This window comes from Pipistrellus hanaki (genome assembly GCF_964339955.1).
Source record: "Pipistrellus hanaki genome assembly, chromosome: 11".
NCBI lineage: Eukaryota > Metazoa > Chordata > Mammalia > Chiroptera > Vespertilionidae > Pipistrellus > Pipistrellus hanaki.
The window spans coordinates 46,881,498-46,905,493 of record NC_140513.1 but is presented as its reverse complement, the minus strand read 5'-3'; the positions used below and the strand labels follow the sequence as shown (position 1 = coordinate 46,905,493).

General features: G+C 38.8%; 1 protein-coding gene and 1 long non-coding RNA gene across 2 annotated transcripts in view; one reads left to right on the top strand and one right to left on the bottom strand.

The window, feature by feature from the left end:
• LOC311629901 overlaps positions 1–10,685 on the bottom strand; it is a 1,265,484-nt gene extending 1,254,799 nt beyond the window's left edge. The window contains exon 1 of the long non-coding RNA XR_014796288.1: positions 10,588–10,685. This is a non-coding gene — a long non-coding RNA (uncharacterized lncRNA). The remainder of the gene's footprint in view (positions 1–10,587) is intronic.
• PTPRD (protein tyrosine phosphatase receptor type D) overlaps positions 1–23,996 on the top strand; it is a 1,977,099-nt gene that overhangs the window by 1,405,503 nt on the left and 547,600 nt on the right. The gene's annotated exons all lie outside the window — the stretch shown is intronic.

The window sequence follows — 23,996 nt, the reverse complement described above, 5'->3', positions numbered from 1 at the left end:
AAAATGATGAAACTTTTGTCTCTGGAAGATTCCTGTGTGTGAAAACACCCAGCCAGGAGAGAGTCAACATTGGAGAGTGTTATTGTAGTACTATTATGTCAAGGAAATATTTGACTATGGAGGTTGCAAAGAGATTAGTAATAGAAGGGTCAGAGTGTAAAGAAGGAATGGGTGACCAGGACTTAAGTTGTTAGCCTGTATGACTGAATTAGTCTGAACACATTAATAAAGGAGAAATACGTAAAGGGGTGCCAGTATAGTTCCCAGCACTAGCTTCATATTAGAATTACCTGCAGAGTGTTTTTAAACACACACACACACACACACACACACACACACACACACACACACCCCAAACTAATATTTAGACCCCTTCCAAATAATTTAAGTGGGGAACTTGACATTGGTACTCAGTGGATAGAGTGTCGGCCCATGGACTGAAGGGTCTCAGATTCTATTCCCATCAAAGGCACGTACCTCAGTTGTAGGCTCTATCCCAGACCCTGGTTGGGCGTGGGGAGGCAACCAATGCATATGTCTCTGTCACATGCATGTTTCTCTCTGTTTCCCCCCTTCCTTCTACACTCTCTCTAAAAAGAAAATCAATGGAAAAACATACTCAGGTGAGGATTAACAAAAGCAACAACAATAAAAACAAACTGTTTCAAGAGTTCAGAACCACTGGGAAAGATGGTGGTGAGTTCAGTTTCGGTGAAAATCCTCTCTCCTTATTCCAGGGTATATTTTATTGGAATTTTCAGAGGGAGGGAAGAAAGAAGTGCTCGGCTTTGTCATGGTCCATGGTGCTCAGGAGCTTGAGCTGCTCCCCTCTTGGGAAGTAAGTTGAATACTTCAATCCCTGATCCTGACTTTAAAACACAATATAATTCAAGCAGCATGCTGATGCTATTTTTTTTTTCAAAGAAATTTGCACATAACCCACTAGTCACTTCTATATTCTAAAATTAAATAATTCTTTTTCACTATTAGGATTGTTCATTTGCTTCTTCTTTATTTTTAATTTTTAATATATTTTTATTGATTTCAGAGAGGAAGAGAGAGAGAGAGAGAGAGAGAGAGAGAGAGAGAGAGAGAGAGAGAGAGAGAGAGAGAGAGAGAGAGAGAAACATTGGATGATAAAGAATCATTGATCAGCTGCCTCCTATATGCCCCTCCCCCCCATTGGTGACACAGCTGGCAACCTGGGCATGTGCCCTTGACCAGAATCGAACCCTTCAGTCCCTAGGCCAATGCTCTGTCCACTGAGCCAAACTACCGAGGTCTCATTTGCTTCTTCTTAAAATACACACACACACACACACTTTTTTTTGTTTTTAAGAGGGAAACCTCTGTAACATTGTAGAAACCAGATGCATTAAACATTTATAACTTGGAGTATCAGTCAAAAGTTGAGGTTTTTATTTTTCATTCTTTCTTCCCTTGAAGATAAATCACCTTGTGCTTTATATGGATAAACATCAGGGGGTGGTGGGCTTTATTCATGGCTGTTTCCCTGCATAAACTCTTTATTCTTCAAGAAAAACATTTCTAATCAAGAGCTTTATCCCCATCGTTCACCTCCTACTCGGCTCACACTGGGAGGTCAGCACCTTATGTTTCTGACATTGTAATTTATTGCTGCTGGAAAGATTGAATGATTTATATAGGATTTCCACCATAATTCAGTTTGGTTGCAAAGTTTACCAAGTATAACTTTTTAAGAATACTTCCCTAAGAATACTTAGCAGAATTCAAAAAATGGCCAAATATATTTGGGCCCTGCAAATGGGTATAAATATAAATAGTATAGAGACAGATTTAATGTAAAATGAGGTGTGTGTATATATGCATATATATGCAAATGAATGCTATATGTAGGTCTAAGGCATGAGTTTCTTTTTTCTTCAGCAAAGGACAGTTACATCTGAGATGGCTTAACGAGTTAGCACTATATATATTACAGAAGTTAGATGTGTGTGAAGACTTTTTTTTTTTTAATTAAAAGGCACATCTTTTAGATTTTCAAATTCAGATGTTCCAAAATGTAATGAAACATTTAAAAGATTTTTGTCCTTGGGCCTGTGTTTTGAAAATAACTTTTCTTTGGGAGATAATAAAAAGCCAGAAATACGAGCAGCCCCTCAGAGAAAGAAAGCGTCCTTCTGTGGAAGGCTCCTGGAAAGCTGACAATCAAGAGGCACCTCTGAGGGAACTCAGGGAAGGGCGCTTCCTGCTTGTCTCCCAGGGAGTGAGGATTTATGCAGGAGAAGGTCTTCCAAAGGAGTGCCCCCAGTCCCCTGCAAATCATCCAGGGGCTGTCAGGCTGGAATAATCCGGTTCGAGAGATTGAAGGGGTATCTCTGAGTATCTCTTTGTCCAACCAGATGGTATGGCAAGACCTGATAAGAAGACGGCCCCCAGGACTCCATAAGTAACCTTTACATTCTTCCAAATGTTTGAACAAACTCAGCCAACTGTTCCTGTTCTAACCTCAGAGGCGCTAAAGCACATCTGGCCTACATTTTCCTAATGATAGGCCTTCATATTTTTTGAAGAGAGTTAAAATATCCTTCTTTACCATCTCTTTTCTAGACAAAATAATGCAAAACTTCTTTATCCACGTCTGAAGGGTCCTCTCCATCAATTCATTGCTCTTTCCTTAGATGCCGCCTACTTTTTCATCATCCTTTCTAAAGTACAACAGCCCAGAGTGAACACCAGCTTTCCAGGCGACTACAGAAGGTGAATCAGAAAAGAGAGAGGGAGAGAGAGAGAGAGAGAGAGAGAGAGAGAGAGAGAGAGAGCAGTCTGTAGTTTGTATCTCCAGTAATAACTTTGGTAGAGTTTTTAATTATAACATGTATTTCTTACAAGGATTATTCATCTTATTTACTTATGTTATTTTTCTTTAATTAAATTTTAAATATGGTTCCTTGAGCCCATTGCTTTTATCCTCATTGTATAGCCAATGAAGAAGTCCTAAGCATTTAACCAATTTCCTAAGAAAACAGGAAGCAGAACAATTAAGACTAGGACCAAGGACTTCTTTGTATACTTACTAGCAGTGTGTCAGTTTTTATTGTTGTTATATATATATATATATAATTGATTTCAGAGAGGAAGGGGGAGAGAGAGAGAGAGAGAGAGAGAGAGAGAGAGAGAGAGAGAGAGAGAGAGAGAGAGAAACATCAATGATGATAGAGAATCATTAATGGCTACCTCCTGCACACCCCCTACTGGAGATAGAGCCTGCAACTCAGGCATGTGCCTTTAACCAGGGACCCTTCACTCCACAGGCCAAATCTCCATCCACAGAGCCAGACCAGCTAGGGAATGTGTCAGTTTCTAAATGAATCCTGTTCCTTCAGATGAAAACAACTCTCTCTAGCCCAGGTCCACCTCTCCTCTCGTGCCCTTTACCTGGGCATTTTTCATTTCTCAGCTTAAATGGCACTTCCTCTGGGAAGGACCTTTCTGAACATCCCCCATCTCACTCACACATTTGCACACATGTCCACCAGGAGACTGTTTAGTCATCCTTGGTATGAGCTTCCAAAGAATCCTGCACATCTCCTGCACTAACCAAAAACTTACATTTTGTGAGGAAAAATAGCTATTTTAAAGCATCACCCTTGTTCTAAATTGTATGATCACTGGAGTGGAGCAAGTGGCAAGCGCACATTTCTGAGGCTGCTAAGGCAGTGGGGCTGGAGGTCCTCCCTAGCAGGCACATGCAAGGGGAGCCCCTCTGGAAGGGAGGCCAGGGGATGTTCAATCAACTCTTCTTTGCTTACACCTTGATAGCGTAGGTTAATTTTGGGACTTCTGCTTGCAACATATTGAAGGTGTGTACATTTAACTTTTAAAATTCCTTTAATTCCTCCTCTTTCTTTTACCAAGCTTATTATTTTTTTTGTCATATGATCATTTCTACATTGATTTGAATTTTTTTCTAAATCTCACTTTCCAACATTTCTGAGCCACATGATGAATATCTTCTTTCTGGTGAAGATACCCTCTGCTCTTAAACAGTTTGATTGCTCACCTGTGACCTTGCAGCTTCTTAGCATATAAAACCCCCAGGGTCACTATTCTAAGCCACTTTGGATCAACTCAAAGTCCATTTCCCATACTTTTTTTTTTCTGTGTGTAGGACAATGTGTGAATATGTGTATGGATGCATGCATTAAGGGACAGCCCAATACTCATATATCTGATTAGTTTATATGATTTAAGAGTGATGATGGAAAATACCTATTGTATAGTTAATTCAAGAAAAAGTAGTCCTGGACACCCTTTTATAGGATAGTGCTATATAAAATGGAATACCTCAGTTATAATCATTAATATAACTGGAGGCCTAATGCATGAAATTTGTGCAAGAATAGGCCTTCCTTCCCCTGGTTGCTGGCAGCCATGACCTGGGCTTCCCTGGCAACCCCGGCTTCATCTGGAAGGTCATCCAGAAGGACTCCTGGTCTAATTAGCACATTACTCTTTTATTATTATAGATGTGCTAAGTTTTTTGTTGTGTACTTCAAGTTCCATAAATTTGATAAAACTGACATTATCATCTGTTTTATCAACAAGTCTTTATTAGAGGTTGGTACTCACTGTATAAAAGTGGGGACAAAACAAATGAAGTCCCTGACCTCATGAAACAAGCAAGGCAATTGTAATCTGTCTATCTATGTATCTGTCTATGTATCTATCTATGTATCTATGATCTATCTATCTATCTATCTATCTATCATCTCTTCATGAACAGCCTTTTGGACATCATTAGGACAAAGACCTGAATGAAGTCAGGAAGTAATGTTATACATTATGGTAAGAACTTTGAAATGGAATTCAAATGTGGGGGGAAAAAACACATTAGAAAATTTGCAGTGGGAGAGCATTTCCACTGATGTGTAAAGCGTACAATATAGGCTACAGAGGCGGTAGGAAGACCATTTGAAAGAGCCTTTCTGCAGGCAGGAGAGATTTGATGGTGGCTTGGCTTTGGATATTGTGCTGAAAATGCTGAGGGATTGGACCTTGGATGTACTGTGTAAGGAGACCCAATAGGATTTCCTGATTGGCTGGATGTGGATGGGAAAATAAAGAACGGTAGGTGTTCAAGGTTTCTAGTGAGCAACAGGGTAAATAGGGTGTTCTTTAGTGCCACAAAGAACATAGAGATAGGAGACGGGAGGTAAAAGAGGAATGATGTGGTTAAGGACATGGCAAAGTTGAGACAGCTACTACATAACAAAGTAGATCTATCATAGCATTGTTAGCCACATGAACCTAGATTTTAATAGAAAGTTCAGTGCTTAAAGTTATGTGAAATTAACAGCCTACAGGTTATATTAGGATTTGAGTAGCTAGCCCAAGCCATAGGGAGCAAAGAGAAGAAAAGAGATGGGAGGCTGATTCTGACACATTCTGTCTATAGGACTGGGAAAAGAGGAGGATTTAGTAGAGGTAGTGGCCAAATGAAAAGAAGAAAATTAGGGAAATGTGGTAAGCCAGGACAGTGGAGAAAATGTTTCAGGTAAATGTCTACTTTCTGTCTCTGATTCTCTGTCTCCCCTCGCTCATGCTAAATAAATTGCTTAATGCAACCACTCCAAAGTGTATCCTCTAAATAATGAGTGCTTCCAGGTATCTCAAGTAGGATTTAACTATCAAAACTTTTCTTCCCTAGCTGGGGGTGCTCAGTGCTTAGAATCTCAGCCTGAAGACTGAAGGGTTCCAGGTTCAATTCCTGTCAGAGGCACTTAACTTTGCAAGTTCGATTCCCCAGACCTGGTCAGGGCATGTGAGGGAAGCAACCAATCAATGCTTCTCTCTGTGTGTCTCTCCCCTTTCCTTCCATTTTCTCTTTAAAAAAAAAAATCAATGAAAAAAAATCCTTGTGTGAAGATTAACAACAAAAAACACTTAATTTTTTTTCACCGTGAGGTAACTATTGCAAAGCAAGCTGCAATTCTGAAGCTAGCTTCCAAAGTCTATTTGCTGTGTCCAGAAACTGGAGGTAAAATTTGCATAAGTGATCTTCAGTTTTAGTGTGGACTCTGACATTTGCTAGCTTAAACAAATAAACTAACCTCCTTGGCCTAAGTTTTCACATCTCTAAAAGGTTAGGAATGGCAAAGAAATAGCTTTTAAAGTCTTTTTAGTTCTACAAAAGAAATCCTGGTTAGTTCTATGTATTAGGAAAATGAGGATGCTTTCTCCATGATACACAGTTTTGTACAGTATATATACAGTATGTGTGCTATCATGCCATATGCTATCATGACCTTTTCATTACAGAGTGTCTAACTATCCATCATATAAGAAAACCTTCCTCCCCCAGTACAATGACAACACATTTGATAAACTGTATCATGCCCCTTCTTCCCCAGAAGGTGACTGAATTGGTGCATAAAAGCAGATGGTCTTGCCCCACAGCTTCCTCCTTAACTGGACTCAAATATCCTTCTCCATATGCTTCCAACTTAAAATGCGTGATGTCAATTGTGAGGAATATGTTGGAGAAACCTTAACTTTGTGCTTAAAATTTTGTCCTTGTTTTTTTTGTTGATGTTGTTGTTGTTGTTGGTTTTTTTTTTTTTTTTTAATTCTACAACCTATCTCCTAAACATGCAAAATCTCTAAATTAAGACCCTGATTTGAGGAAGTGGTAGGCAGTCTGTAGAGATACTTAGCAGGTTTCTCTCCCCTACCCCCACCCCAATCTAGTGAAAAAAGTGGGAATAGCATTAGAAACAAATAAATTTAGACTTGCATGTCATTAGTAGCTTCACTTTGGCCAAGTCACTTAATCTCTCTGAGCCCCCATTTACTCATTTGTAAAATAGTTATACTAATAACTAGTTTTTAGAATTGTAAATCTCGATAAGTTAATATTGACAAAACACCTAACCCTGTGTCTCAACCACAGTAGAAAATCAATAAGTGTTAGTTTCAGCACTGCTCTCCCTTCTGTGCCTCCACTCATTCTGTGAGCAAACCGCTATAAGCAAGGTGAGCAGATCAAATTTTTATTTGCTTTCTAGATCAGCATTTTCATTGAGTTTATGATCTGAGGAAAAATCAAAGTTTAATTTGCAGCAATTTTATGCTATAGATCAAAATATCAACACATGAAAGACAACAATCCCACAATGTTTACAATTTTTCATGCTAGACCACTTAGGGTGGCATAATATTTTCAGTAGCAGTTGAACTCCTAAATATGAATTTTTCTAAAAAAAAATAATAAAGCATGCTTATGTGGGTGAGATAATGTTGTAATGAGAACTATACCTCTTGCATTTGCTGACCTCAATGTGTTTAAATTTGTAACCTGGATATCACATTAGCAGGATCTTTTGCATTTGAAATCTGGTGCATGATTTTAAAAGTTAGCAAGATTCTAGGGATCTTTGCAAAGGTGTTATATAAGTGGGAATGATTATTATTTATGATTAATTCAGCAACATTTTTACTGTTTTTCCTACTAAGGCCTCTCATGAAAATTAAACTATGAACCAAGGAGTAGGGGTGATTGTATCTTCATGTAAATAATAGAAAGTGGTTTCTAGGTGAAGTGTAGTCTGAAAAATAATGATGCAACATTTAGTATCATAAATTACTTTTGCCATGCTTACTATGCTTTATCTACCAATTAGTTTCTCTCCATGGTAGAAACAAGTCTTAACACACTATTCTTACAATCATTCTTACAAATAGTGCTCAAATTCAAAAACAAACAAACACACAGACAAATTGGAAACCTTTGTCCAGTCAAATCTGTGCCCTGAATTACTTCTATCATGCCTTCTATTATGTTCCCCCAAAATTCAAACTGTGACTTTAGTCATCCTTTGTTGTTTCTTTTTTGCTATTGTTGCTAATCCTCACCCCAGGATGGATGGATAGATAGATAGATAGATAGATAGATAGATAGATAGCTAGATAGATAGATATTTTATTGATTTTTAGAGAGAGTAGAAGGGAGGGGAGATAAATAGTGAGAGGGAGAGGGAGAGGGAGAGGGAGAGGGAGAGGGAGAGGGAGAGGGAGAGGGAGAGGGAGAGGGATAGAGATATAAGAGACATATCAATTGGTTGCCTCCCTCACATATCCTGACACAGGCTGAGGATGGAATCTGCTACCCAAGTACATGCCCTTGACCAGAAATCAAACCTGTGACCCTCTGGTGTGCTGGCAGATGCTCTAACCACAGGGCTACCAACCAGAGACCTTTGCTGTTTCTTGAGTCACTCATCCCATGAGCAGGGAGTGTCTAATCTAGCAGGAGTTGTGAAGGATGCACAAATTATGGGTCTTACTATTAAGCTACTTTATAGCATGTTTCTATGTCACCACAGAGGTGTTCTATAAATTAAATTCAAAAGTGTTGCACTTTTAAAATCATGAGAGGGCTATTTTATTCAATTTATCTTACACACACACACACACACACACACACACACACACACACACACAGTAAACACCAGTAATAACCAATAGTACTGTTGAAGATGAATGAGCATGGTAATAAAGAGTCCGGTCTTTTTGGGTAAACTATCTGGACATAACTTCCTAGCGCATGACCTTGGACAACACATTGAAAATTGGCCTAGCAATAATAATAGTAATACAAACTCATAGTTGAAAGAATTAAATGAGCTGATAGATGAAAAACATTAAAATAGCATCAAATACACTGCAATTTTTTAATAAATCTAAGCTATTATTATTATTAATTATTATTAATTATTATTATTATCATTATTATTATTACTAGAGGCCCAGTGAACAAAATTCGTGCATGGGGGTGTGTGTCCCTCAGCCCAGCCTGAATCTTCTCCAATCTGGGACCCCTGGAGGGATGTCTGACTGCCTGTTTAGGCCCAATAGGGCAGTCGGACATCGTTCTCACAATCCAGGACTGCTGGCTCCCAACTGCTTGCCTGCCTGCCTTCCTGATTGCCCCTAACCACTTCTGCCTGCCAGCCTGATCACCCCCTAACTACTCCCCTGACAGCTAGATTGGTGCCTAACTGCTCCCCTGCCAGCCTGTTTGCCCCTAACTACCCTTCCCCCCCCCCCCCCCCCCGCAGGCCTGGTCCCCAACAACTGCTCTCCCCTGCAGGCCTGCCCCCCCCCTCCAACTGCCCTTCTCTGCAGGCCTGGTTGCCCACAACTTCCCTCCTCTGCCAGCCTGGTCACCCCTAACTGCCCTCCCCTGCAGGCTTGATTGCCCCCAACTGCCCTTCCTTGCAGGCCTGGTCCCTCCCAACTGCTGGCCATCTTGTAGCAGCCATCTTGTGTCCACATGGAGGTAGCCATCTTTGACCACATGGGGGCAACCATCTTGTGTGTTGGAGTGATGGTCAACTTGCATATTACTCTTTTATTAGATAAGATAGAGGCCTGGTGCATGGGTGGGGTCCAGCTGGTTTGCCCCTGGCCCCCACCCGGTCTTCTGGATCAGGGTGGGGGTTCCCTTGGGGCATGGGGTGTCCTGGGCAAGGGGCCTGTGGTGGTTTGCAGGTTGGCCACACCCCTGGCGACCCAAGCGGAGGCCCTGGTATTATCTTCTAAAATTGAAACTTTGTAGCCTTCAGTGGAGCCAAGCCTCCTGCTTGCTCCTTGGCGACAGCCATTTTTGTTGGGATTTATTTATCTTCTATAATTGAAACTTTGTAGCCTTGAGTGGAAGCCTGGGCCTGCTAGGTTGTGCAAAAAGCTTGGCTTCCTCGATTGCCAGGGAAACCCAAGCCTCCCGCTCACTCTGTGGCCACAACCATTTTGGTTGGGTGAATTTGCATACCCAGTCCTGATTGGCTGGTGGGTGTGGCTTGTGAGTGTAGCAGAGTGATGTTTAATTTGCATATTACTCTTTTATTAGATAGGATTATTTTGCCAAAGCACTTTCCCGAGATCCATGGAGAGAATATAGACTATGTCAAAAGGAAACTGAAAATTGATTATTAGCTGAGGTATTATACCACTTCAGCACTCAACACAAAATAGAACAAAGAACACAGAACTCTCAAAGTTCATCTGAAGAATTATTTTGTTCTATGCCAGGGCATATTATGAATTTAAACTGAAGAGCAGAATCCAAATATACAGGCTAATCAAGCACAATCATAAGAAGGAAATCACTTTAAAAATGTCAAGCTCAGCCTGGCCAGGGTGGCTCAGTGGTTAAGCATCAACCTATGTATCAGGAGGTCATGGTTCGATTCCTGATCAGGGCACCTGCCCCGTTTTGGGCTTGATCCCCAGTGTGGGTCATGCAGGAGGCACCGATTCAGTGATTCTCTCTTATCATTGATGTTTCTGTCTCTCTTTCCCTCTCCCTTCCTCTCTGAAATCAATAAAAATATATTTCAAAAAATGTCACGCTCACAAAAATAGAGAGTAGGAAAAAGGGTTGCTGGGGTAAGTGGAGGAAATAGGGAGAGGTTGGTAAAAAGGTACAAACTTTCAGCTAAAAGATGAATAAGATCTGAGGATCTGATGTTTACGTGACTATGATTGATATCACTGTGCTTTATGGTTGAGGTTGCTGGGAGGGGGGAATTCAGATGTTTTTACCAAAAAAAAAAAAAAAAAAAAAAAAAAAAGAAAAGGAAAGAAAGAAAGAAAGAAAGAAGGAAAGAAAGAAAGAAAGAAAGAAAGAAAGAAAGAAAGAAAGAAAGAAAAAGAAAAGATATGTGAGGTTATGGAAATGTTAATTCACTGGAAGGGGGAAATCTTTCACAATATATGCTTGTCTCAGGTCACCAAGATGTACACCTTAAATAGCTTTTTTTGTTGTTGTTAGCCAATTACACCTCACTAAAGCTAACATGTAAAAGCAAGAAGGAAATCAGAGTTGCTGAGGCCAATTGAGTTTCAATTTTTCTCTTCTTTCTAAAAAAGTTTGACTGTTGTATGTTGTGTTGTGTTTAATCAAATTGTAGTCCTTTTCAGAATGCTGATGAAATTTTCTTGCCTTCCCTCAGAGTTGATCTGAAACCACTGTTATTTTAATTTCTCTCCGAGGATTTGTGCTTCATCACGTTGAGTAATGGGTTTGATCCCATCACTGACAGCAAGCCCGGGCTGCAGTGAAGGCTGGTTAGTGTCCTCTTCTCTGTGCGCCAAATTGAATTTTAATGTTCATGTCACCAACCAGGTGAACAGTAACTCTGTGTCTTATAAATAGGAGGCAGGGGCAGGGGCCAGGAGAGGTAACTTGTACCTATACCAGACCAGCTTTCATCTAACAATGGTGGAAGAAAATACATTGCTAAAATATACCGCTGGCAACTGGGAAAGTAGACACCAGGTACTAACTTCAGCAATTGATCAAAATAGTGCCAGCAGATTACATTAACACCTTTATTATCTGTTCCATATTGTCCAGTTAATTAAAGCCCCTTAAGCAAGTCCTACATGTGCTGAGGTTCTTATCCAATTTATTTTAATCACCTTAACTCACTGACAGTTAACTTTCTCTCAAAGTTTTAGCTTTATGTGGCCAAATGTAACGCTATTACTGTTCACTAGTATAGCACCTTGTATTTATGCTTCCAAATTCATACTCAGTCTTCACAACAGTACTCTAGAAATTATTTTCCTCACTTTGTAAAAAAGGAAACTGAAATAAGGAGCTGAAGCTTCTTACTCAAGGCCCTCGAAGCTCAAATTAGCAGATCCAGGACTCAAATACAGCTCTTTGTCTAAAAAGTGTATATATACATGTATAATTTTGTTTATATTTGTACATATACAACTTTTGTTATAGATAGAAACTTTTTTTGGATCAAAACTTTTAATAAGTGCTTCCTTGTTGAGTTTACAAGTTTAGGAAGAGAGATGTCATCAGCCTTTTATTTTATTTTACTTTAGTTTGATAGAGGTGTTTATGAATAGAGAGAGCACTCAGGGCATGAGCAGCCCGGCCTGGTGGGAGGGTCAGGTGCAGTTCCATATTCTTCACTCTTAAGGTTTGGGATGTAAATCTTGCCCTCAGTCTGTAAAGTTCCCACCCCTTCCCTAGGAACCAAGGTTTATAATCAATGTAATTAGGCACGGATAAAAGGGGCACAAGGAAATTTTAATCTAGGCAGTAATATGGGTCACTAAACGTTGGTCTGGTGAACAGCATCCTCTTCATTATCATTACTGTTATACTTAGCAGTAGTAGTTTTGAGAAGAGACAACAGAATCTGTCTAAGGTGCAAGGGTACTGAGGTCAACTTTATTTTAGGGAAGTATTGGCGATGGAAACATGGAGAGGGTCTCCAGCCAGCGGGTCAGCCACTGCCTCGGGTTCCTATTCCTGAGTGTTGGTGATGTTCCTAATGCAGCCTGAGATGCTGAAGCATTAGGTATAGAGATCTGCAAAGAGCCTTAGCCAGTGACTGAATGTGTGAGGAGTAAAATGTAGCCTTGGAGAAAGAAACTAGTAAATGCAAAGCAAGCTGTCAAGGACTAAACAATGCACATAGCCTAAAGGGGAATTCAGGGCTCTCGCTCAGTATGGACTGAGATTGGGACACAGGGAATTTTATAGTCTCTACACATTTGCCTTTACAGAATCCAACATTCTTTTCTGGGTTACAAGTTTTTGTGAGTAATTTGTCAAATACAGAACTGCAGTTTTGATTTAAGTTTAAAGCACTAATACTTTGGCCTATTCTAATTATATATTTGTGCTACTCTGTTTAAAAGAGGCATATATATATATATATAAATTTAATATTTTTTTTCTTGAAGAAAACTCCACAGTTTTTCTTAAAAAATGATAAAAGCAAAAGAAATGAAGAGTTCAGGAAAACTATCACTGGGTATACCACTAAGTGGCCCTCAGTGTCTGTGTTATCATCAGTATTAATCATATTTAATTGCTTTAGTTTCTATTTAACTTGCTCAAATGGTCAAGCATTTTAGAATGAAATATGGAATTTGTTTAGCTGTCTTCCATTATCCTTTACAATAGAAAAGAAATGATTTTTTTTCAGATTGCCTTTAATTATATTTGGAAAGATTTGCATTGCAGACACATTTGGGAATAAACAGGTAGGGGTGTGTGTGTGTTTGTGTGATATACATATAATACACATAACTATATAGATGAAGAGCTAAGACAATATAATGTATTATCTCGATCAATTCTATAAATACTATTTTCATTATTCATGATTGAGGGGAAATATTCCTTGGTCACAGTAATTGATGGAACCACATTAAATATTACAGCATTTCTTATCTTTCAAATAAAAGTTAAGAGTATGCACCTACCTGTCTATCTGCTTGATATACTTATTTCCTATCTCAATCCAAAAAGACTGTGAGGAGTAACTTTAACAAATTTAAAAAAATTTTTTCTGAGTTATTTTCTTCATTGCCAGCAATGCAGAACACAGTACTTAAATAAGTTGTTGAAATAAATGTCCCAATGAGAGTCTTCCTAAACTCTTCACTTCTTCTTTTATCATTATTTTGTTCTAAAAATAAAATAAAATAAAACCCTGGAATTTTCCTTAGGAAAAATTTGTAAATTAACATATATTCTTTGGGTCTATTTTAAACAGAGCAACAAAAAAATAAAATTAAGGCAATATGAGAAAGTATCTCCATTCTAATGGGATGAGAAATACTTCCAGTGGCAATAAAAGGTAGGCTTAAATCATCAGCATGTGTAGTAGCAACATTGTTATACCCATTAAGAGATTCCAAAAGACCTTGAAGTATTCTAAATTCTTAATCATGTAATATACAATCAAAATTTAATTACATAGCCCAAAAGTAAATAAAGTAGCTGATGGCCAGGAATCCTTAACCTACTACAGTACTTTTGTGGCAGAACTGAGTACCAGCCACCTCTGTGGGACAGCTTCTATGTAATGGAACTGCCCTGGACAAATGTTGAGCATATAATTATTATACAGCAATGAAGGGAAGAAGGCATGGGAACTTGTCTTAATTAATATGCTAACCAAGCTAATACCTTTACTGAAAGCTTAGACAAGCTTAGCTCAAATTCGCTTTGTTGAAAATTTGTCCCGAAAGAAGTCAGTGTCTTGGGGAGAGATTAGAATCTTTAGAGTAATAGTAATATATTTTTTTAAATTCATAGTGGACCCTTTGTGAGGAAAGTCATGCTAACAGCCTTCATCTTTGTCCTTCACTAAAATGTTCCCAGATGAAATAGTAGCATTTTACTGATGTGCCATTATGAAACTGTATGTGCCTAACTACTACTGTGCTCTACTAAGTAGTATAGTAAATACATTTCCAAGTCATATATCAAGACATATACTGTCAAGTTTAAGGATACTTATGAACCAACAGGACAGATTTCTTAATATTGGGGCAGATTCGGGCTACATTATTACTATATGCATTATGTGGTTATTATACAGTATATTGTGCCTCCTGTACTATGTATCTTACTAAATGGCACCATATTTCACCTAGCACAGCTGTCCTAGCTATGTTTTTAGTGTACTCATCCTCTCTCTATCCTCCAAAATGCAATTAATCACCAACATCCATAGATCTTGCATCTTTAATGTCTTTCTCATACTCCACAGCATCAAAAACATAATGGAAACTCAGGAAATGAATGAGTGATAATTGACCTAATTTTCAGTGAAAAATGCATATTTAAGTGAATCAGAGAATAGATTAGCCCAATATAGCCATTTTGACCCTTCAATTCTCTCTCCACGTATTCTAAGACAATGGCTAGAATGAGACAAAACAAAACAAAAAAGCAAAGCAAAAACAGAGCCATTGAATTGTAATCTTTTGAGGAAAGGAGGAGGAGAGTCCCAAATTTCAAATCTTTGTATATTATGCTACTTTGAGTCTTGAATAATTAGAAACAGAGAGAAATCAAGGTTAGAGAGGAACATTTTAAGCAGCACATGTCCAGCATTAGCTCTAAAAATGAACTGGGCCCCTCTGAGACACTGATATTGTTATAAACACCAGACCCTCACTTACACAGAGAGGAGAGATGGAAAGACATAGCTCGCGATGCTGGAACTGGTGTATACCAGTCTCCTGGGTGTGTTCTTTCTGAATGAACAAAGGCAATTATGAATGGGCATAGGTAACTTGAAAACCTATTCTCTGTTTATTTTTATACTCAAACTGTGCTTCTGAAAATGAGACTTTGTAGGAAAGAAACTCTGATGTGACCTTACATGAAATGAAACACTCATCTATATATGACTAAATGTAAATTGTATGCATGCCCTTGACTATTTTATCCTATACTTCCATGGTTAGTGTGATGCTATAATGTGATTATAATGTTACACTGGTTGTCTCAAGTTCTTTTAAGATGTTATTCAACATAATAGAGCTAATGAACATTTTTCTCAAGTAGCCAATACATTATGATGAAGAAGAAATGCCACTAGCTCTATTCTCTAACACTAGAAAGAGTATATACCTTCGGGAAGTAGTAATGCATGCAACAACTATACAACTATCTTACTTCTTACCTGTTCCCAAAAATAAATGCACAAAAAAGTGCCCCTCTCACTAGATGAATTTATAAAAATGGATTAGTAAGTAAAAATCCAAATTGCTCAGTGCCATTATTATTATTAATTTTCAATCCCTTAGGTTAATGTGGATTCCAAAGAATATTCTTTTCAATAAACCATTTTTAATTGTCCCATGTTTAATATATTTAACCTTATAATTTGAATATCTAGCAATAAATTGATTGTAACTGAGGTCTGATGAGGAACCATATAAGTGTGTGTTAGAACTGACCCTTGCAATTAAGCAGTGTTATCACATGCTTGTATTTTACAAGCATGTGAAATTAAGCTTAATATCTCTATTTCTATTGTTAATGTAAAAACATTCAAAATCGTAAAGAATTTTGAGTTTTTGAGCCAAATTGTCGATAATTGCCAGGAACAGTATCTCAATGGATTGGGATAATGCTCCAGAGAATGGCAGTTTTTCATCTATTTTTATACATTGCAATCAAAGGAGGGAACATAGGTGGGTTTCATGAAATCCATTGATGACAGATTAAAGAGGTGGGAGAAAGCAAATGGAGGGAATCCCTGGGATTGGATAAAAAGTAAAATGATAGATGCTTACTTAGGTGGGTGCAGGATAGCCAGTAGTCAACAAATAACATGATAACTATGAAGGAACTTATGGTCTCCATTGTCCTGGCACATAGGCACATTAGGTTGTGCCCCAAGGGGTCGGGAAAAGGGAAGTTATGAGTTACCCAGATACCCAATATATTATTGTAGATGCAAAAAGACAGATAGGCTCAGTTAAGGTAAAGGTTGACCTTGTCAATGAAGATACCAGCCTAGGATGTAACCACCCACCATAACTGCTTTTAATTAAAGTTTAATTTCAGACCATCCTTTGTGGTTATTTCACTCTCTGAGTTTGCAAGGCTGTCATGCATGCTTCCCCTGAGCTTGTCAGGTCATCCACACTATCTCTCAGTAAAAGTTCCTATTCCATGGAAACATTAAGTGGAACTTTCTAGTTCCTCACAGCAAGACTCTTTCAGAGATGAACTAATGAAAACTAAGATATTTATAATTGCCACATAGACCAAACGCTAAATTACTTGTCTTACACAATTGAATAGTTAAGAAATTACACAGGGTGGGGTAAAAATGTAGGGGTACAGTTCTTATGGAAAATTATACAATAATTAATATGTAATAATACAAGAATAAACTTTGTTTCACTTACTAGTGACTATAAACCTAATCTTGCCCCACCCTGTATGGAAGTTCTCTTCTTCTCAACCTTCCATCAATTGATTTGAAGAAGCCTTCTGTCATTCTTGATGATGTGTCAGAAGCAGAGGGAATAACAAACGCATCTCTGGGAGTTGATGGAGTGAAATGTCAAGTCATGTAGCCAAGAGCCTGGCCCCACCAAAGATCCATCAAAACTTTGATACAAAAAGGTTTATGATTCACTCTGTGTATTGAGGCTTCCAGCAATATTTGCAGACACAGGGACTGTGTATCATTATTCAAATTGGTGATGTAACCCCAAAGGGAAATTGTTTACCTACTTTTGGAAAGAAAGAGAAAGAACAATTATGAGAAGAGGAATAAATTACTCAGAGTAAGACTGATTATCCTGTTCTTTGGAACGGTTTTTGAAAAATATCGTTTCCTAGCTTCTCATTTCATACAGCATTAAGCCTCATGCAACCTCTCAGTACCAGGGTTTCCCAAGTGAAACAAACAGTAGACTTTCAAATGCCTTCTCCCCCAGGGCTTCCAGTAAAGATAGAGCTGGTTACGAAAGAAGTACTTCTTTTTCAGGTTTCATCTCGATCTCGGTATAATTCTGATGGCTTGAAGATGAATAAAAATTTCAGTATCTGTTATTTGCTAGTACTTTAAATTCCCCCATATACTTTAATTCAAAGATAGGGACCAGCTAAACTTGGCATCTTTTGGACCTGATTTGGGTAGTTCCAATTGAAACTCAGTTTAGAGGATTGAGCCTTCTCTTGATTATATGTTATTTTTATGTGAATCGCCTAGCACCACACCCATTCTATCTTTAGTTGTTTTTCTACTTGAATATTATTCTATCTTCTCAATCAAAAAACATTTTATTTGTAACCAGTTCTCTCTTCCTTTCTCATTAGTTTTTCATCAGCCATTCACACATCTGGGGGTCAGAGGAGGAGGCTAGATGGTGATTGGGGCCAAAGAAGATAAGATGTAAAATCATTGACCTTCCATAAGCTTTTCATCTGAAGCTTTAGGCCCAAATCTTTAACCTCATTCCCAGCTTTTCAATTCTGCTTCACCTGTTAAGTAACATTCTCCTCCTGAAATGCAAAGACCCAACCATTTCCACCTATTTGACAATGATGTGGAAAACTTATCACAAGGAATCCTACGTTTATAATTTACTATTTTAAAAGTATTTAAGGCTTTTGACTATTAATGGTAGGGACATTTAAGACCCAAGCTTGAATCACATTTCTTCCCCCTTACAGATGGTCAAAATTCTACCAAGTATGGATTTCTTATCTCCCTATAACCCCCTGGAATTTTCTGATGTCAATGTATCAAGCACAAAAATAGACTTGGCTGAAAGACAGAGAAGTAGCACATCAGGTGATGGCTCTGAGCCAAATATGCATGCAGTTAGATGCATTAAAAAATATATTAGGTTAGAATAACTATATCAGGTATCCATTAGCTCACTGGAAATCAGTCACATGCTTCAGAAAACTGATTCAACTCATTTTTTCCCTGTGAACTTGAGAGGCATGTTTTTGGTGTCAGTGAGAAAAAAATGAATATATTTATGTATGCTGCAGCCCATCCTTAACTCATTCAGAATAAAAGCTTTAACTTGATATAACAAAGGAATAAAAGATCATTTGGATGTTACTCTAGAGCCCTTTCATGAAAAAGACTAGCTAAAATCAAAGTATATCTTAAAAGAGGGAAGAGTACACTAGGAATCTTGTTTCAAGTTGTTAAATTGCAATTTTGTCTTGTTTCTTTACTCTTAAGAGGTGGTCTAAGTGTAGCTACTAATTTGCTCTGTGACCTTGAACAAATCATTCATATTTCTCTGGACCTCAGTCTCCTCCTCCATTAAAAAAGAAAGGTTAGGGAAAGAGGGAGGGAGGGAGGGAGAAAAGAAGAGAGAGTGAGAGTGACGTAAAGAGAGGGTGAGAGGGAGGGTGAGAGGGAAGGACTGAGAGAGTGAGTGAATAAGGGAAGGAGAGAGGAGAGAGATTGGATGACATGATTGCATTTCTCTTTTTGAGCACTAAAATTCCGTGTCCTAAAGGAAAGAAAGCTAAACCAACTTGTCATTCTTTTGTGGGCCCAAATGGTGTTTTTTACATCAGATAGTGTTAATACTTAAATTTTTAAGTACCAGAAAGAGAATATTTGAATGACATTAAAACTTGAATTCCGAAGCTGCTGAGAGGATGATAAAGAAGGGGCCACTCACTAACCGCATGCAGCTTGCAGGATGGGCAGTGCAGTTATATACCTGAAAATATTTAAGGTAAGCAAGGATAGGGCACAAACCCTGTTTCCAGTAGAAAGAATCTGGAAAGTTTCCATGAAGAACATAATCACGGCCTTTCAGAGCGTTCAATCATTTAGTAAGTAAGACACTGACTTAGGCTCTGAGGATAAATAAAAATTCAGTAAGGCACAGAACCTTCCTTTTTAGGGCTCAGAGTCTCATGGGAGAAATGATCAAGTTGACAGACATTCTCCTTAAAGTATTAGCAACTACAAGGCAAAATTTATAAACATGCTATCATGGTGGCTGGAACCTAGCCTTCACTCAATAACTATTAACTTTTACTCTTGTTACTGCGAGCACCCTTATTTTTATGGGGGTCAGCATGCTACTCTAACAAGTTGTGGGAGGGGAAGCCCATGGAGATTGTGTTGGTCAAGGAGGGCTTCCCAGAGGAAGGAAGGAACGTTTGGAAGGGCGTGTAAAAGCTGACTTGGTGCAGGGACAGGGAATACAATCCAGTTAGATGATGCCGTCCGAGCAAAAGCAGTTTGATGAACAAGGGCATGTCATGTTAATGGGCCCGCAAGAAGCGTGGGAATGACTTGAATTTGTGTGAGGGGAGGCATGGCAGAAACAGAGCTCTCAGTTTATTGCAGGGCCAGTCCTTAGCCCATACTGTCATTCTTAGTAGTTCAGGTTTTAGCTTGAAGAGGAAAGCGTCATTGAAATATACTAAACTGAATTAGGACCAATCAGGATGAATTTGTAAGCAGATCAGTGAGAAAGGTATTGCAATAGAATAGTTAATACATTGATGGGGACTTGAAGTTAGGTAGTAGTTCTTTAATAGTGACAGGCAGAGGGGGGTGGGCAAGAAAGAAATATGAGAGATCTTTAGAGGTGGGAGGAATAGAACTTGGTACCTAAATGTGTGAGGTAAAGAGGAGGGAAAGGAGAGGATGACATCCAAACTACTACTCTCTTAGACACCGTACCTATGTTGTGTTGAGTTTGTGATCTTTGGGGATATTGATGTAGATATAAAATATCTTGGACCTTGCTGGATAGCTCAGTTAGTTGAAGAATTGTCCCGTACACAAAAAGGTTGTGAGCACATACCCAGGTTGTGGGTTTGATCCCCAGTTGGGGCACATGGAGGAGGCAACCCAGTGACGTTTCTCTCTCACATCCATGCTTCTCTCTTTCACAAAGAGCGCAGATAACCTAAATGTTGTAGTGATCGGTGTTTTGCTTCTTTTTTCTTTTTTTTTATCCTGTCAGAACAAATACAGCTGTCTCTTATGCTTCAGAAATTATGTAGGTGAGTGTATGTACTCTTGACTTTTTCTCCATTCTAATATTGGCATGTTTTTTAACCTGGGAGATTAAGGCAAGTAGAATGTGCTTTCCCTAATCTCTTCATTTCCCTCCTACACTGCCCTTTTACGTAGAGAGGTGGCTAGTACATAATGGTATCTGTGGGTGTGAGTGTCAGGAAAAAGCATCAGGCTGTAGTGGAAGACTGCATCATCACATAGGAAGTAATAGGGACCAGGGAATGGATGAGATTACTCAAAGGTGAAGTAGTGTCAGAGGAGAATTAGACAAGGACCAAAACCTGGGAGAGTCTACTGTTTAAATGGTCATAAGAAGACTGAGCAGGAAGAGTTGCTTTGTTTTTATTGTCTGAACTCTCGGGATATCTTAAAGTATTTAGGAAAATAACACTTGCAACCTGCAAGTCACAGTGTTCAAGTCCACTGTTGTGGAGCAAACCCAAGTGAACAACCACTGGAGTACAGACCAAATTAAAATTTAGGGAGCCTTTTTGTGCTTGCCGGTGACTGCTCTGCCTTTCTCCATGCAGGGAGTCCAGAGAGCAGCCCTGACCCTTTGTATAGGACCACTTTTAAGCACATTAACCACATCCTGTTTTTGCAGAGCAAGCAACCTAAGACAAAACAACTTTTCCCAAGCAACATCAGAGCCATGCCATTGACGAACATGTTATTCACAGGGGGTCATCCTGTTCTTCAGAAAGCTGACAGTGTTCTCTGAAAGAAGGCCTGCATATTGGGAAGGGGCCATGAGACCATATCTCAAGGCCTAGCCTGGTGTCAGCACTGACAGCTCTATCTGGGGCAAAGTCCACGGCCTCTTTGGAAGCATGCTCAAAAATTCCCACTCTCCAATATCCACCATTGTCACCAACATAAGCAAATAGCAGCCACGTCATAAAAAATAGCTTCAAAGATCTAAACGGGTTATCCAGCTTTTTGCAATCTCATTAATGCTAAGTACTGTCATATTTTAAAAAAAGAAATCAGAAAAACATATCAAGAAATATATGGTCTGTCCTATTTTACATCTGGGGTTGGCTGACTCATGCTATACCCTACTGAATGTGGGGTGGGGATGAAATGGTGGAATGGAGCAAGGAGTCAGGTAGAGTGTCTTTTCCCTAAGCAAGATCAGTTCTGCTATCACAAGAGAGGAGTTGGGGAGTTCGCAAATGAAGAAGAGTCCTCAATACACCCAACCATATAGGGCCGTGGTCAGCAAACTGCGGCTTGCGAGCCACATGCGGCGCTTTGGCCTCTTGAGTGTGGCTCTTCCACAAAATACCACGGCCTGGACGAGTCTATTTTGAGGAAGTGGCATTAGAAGAAGTTTAAGTTTAAAAAATTTGGCTCTCAAAAGAAATTTCAATCGTTGTGCTGTTGATATTTGGCTCTGTTGACTAATGAGTTTGCCAACCACTGGTCTAGGCCGTCGAGGTAGTGAGAAACTAAAACAAGAGAAAGGGGCTGACAAGGTCTGTAAAATTTCAACAATATTTATGATTCCTGATTTTTACAAGGATACATTTGCCCTTCAAGTAAACTCTAAATTCCACAAAATGACACAATATGCTGAAAACACTGAGCCGTGAACTCAACCCATAGGAAGTACCTAATAAATGGTTCCTCTTTTTATCCCATTAAGGACTAGATTTGTTTTTGTTTGTTTGTTTGTGTTTCTTTTTTTTTTTTTCTATCTCCCTTGTACCAGGCAGAGAGCTGAACAACTAATAGAAGTCCAGTGAATATAAGATTGAAACATTGCTTGTTGGTGGGGAGGGAGTTAGGAACATTTTTTGCATTAGTGAAATAATTAAAAGTGTTGGCTTGGTACTTTGCCAATGTTAATCCTTTTCAGCACTGTAGACTTACTTAAAGGAACTCCCTTTCTGAGAAGGCACTGAATCATAAGAGTGATGAGAGAAGTGCTGGATTTAATAGTAGCTTTGGCCCCTGGGACTGTGCCTTATTAAGACAAATAGTAGACATAATAATAAAATTAGAATATTCTACTGTGCCAAATTTAGAAAACGACTCTCTTGCTTTATAAATGATAATGACTTATAAGCAGTTCAGTCTTTTTTACTATGTGTATGGTATAATGCAGTTTAAAGGATTTTTTTTAATTAAAACAATTGGAGGATTCAAATACAGACTGCAGCTTCCAAATTTTGCAATGCCTTGCTCAAAAATGAGGGATTAAAAATCACATCTGCCCCACTGCATTGTCTTACAGGACACAAGGCCTCCATTAGAAGGCTGTTACACCCCTCCGGCATGTAGGGCCACATGTCTTGGCTTTCATTACTCCACAGTAGGTACCAAGGAGACTGACAGCATTTAGAGAACTTGCCTATGTTTTGTTATCATTTCAAAGAGACTTAAGATTGCTAAGCCATGTTATTACTTTAAGTGGCTATATGCAATTTTTTAATTAAGAAAGTATCTAGGAGTTAAAGAGCTGGGCACAAGTGATCATTCTCAGTCCAACTCTCATACCTACCTATTAGGCTTTTGAATCAATCTCATGAAGTTGATGGCAAAGATAATAACTGAGAGCTATCTAGGACATTGAATGGTATTTTGACTCTTGTTACGAAGTAAGAACCATCCTGGTAATCTTTCTGTTCTATTCATAGGAAGTAAGTGGTTCTAGCAAAGGGTTGTGTGTATCTATGTGGGTAGTGTGTTTGTCTGTGTGTGTGTGTGTGTGTGTGTGTGTGTATGTGATTCTGTGTGTGTTTTTCTCTGTCTGCAGTTGTGTGTTGGTGTGTGTGTGTCTGTGTGTGTAAGATAAAGCATAGGAAAGGAATAGTTCCCCTTACAGACCAGTGTGTAAGGAATGAGCTTCATTAATCTAGCTCTTCTGAAAGTTTTGATGTTGATAAAAACTATCAGTTAGGTCCACCTATTTCAGAAGATTTTATAACAATAGCAAAAACATATGCATATATTAACACTGAGAAAACAAAACAGAAGAGTTGAGAAAAATGTAATGCACAAATACATGGTTTTAACTAAATACTAACATAAAGATTTAAAATACTATACTACCTATGAATTATCTGAGAGTACAAATCTCATGTGAACTACCACTCCCTTCTCGGTGATATAGCAGTGATTACCCCACGTGAGGAGTGGCTGGGTTTGTATCTGTTTTGGTTCTTGCCAGCTTTCCCTCGAATTGCTCTGACTGTGCTTCATCTTTTTTGTCCAGCTATAGATCCACATCTTACTTTGGTACACTATACACTTCGGACTCTAGTTCTACCAAAGCTCACACATCAGTTGCATAAAACAGTGGATCCCCAAGGCCAGGCTGGATTTCTATCAAAATGTCAAGGGATCACTTTTTAAAAATACAGATTCATGAACCTCACATCCACACACTCAGATTCAATAAGTTCAGAAAAAGATACCAGGAATTAGCATTTTAAAGTAGTGTCTTAAGTACATATGCTGAGCAAATATGCACAGCAGTCATCAGATTGTGTGTGTGTGTGTGTGTGTGTGTGTGTGTGTGTGCACGCGCGTGCGCGCGCACGTGCTCGAGCTCTGAGAGAATTATTATCTAGAAGTGAATCAAGTACCTATATTTCTATTATAGTTTTATACTTAATAAATTTGATCCAGCTTGGAACTGTA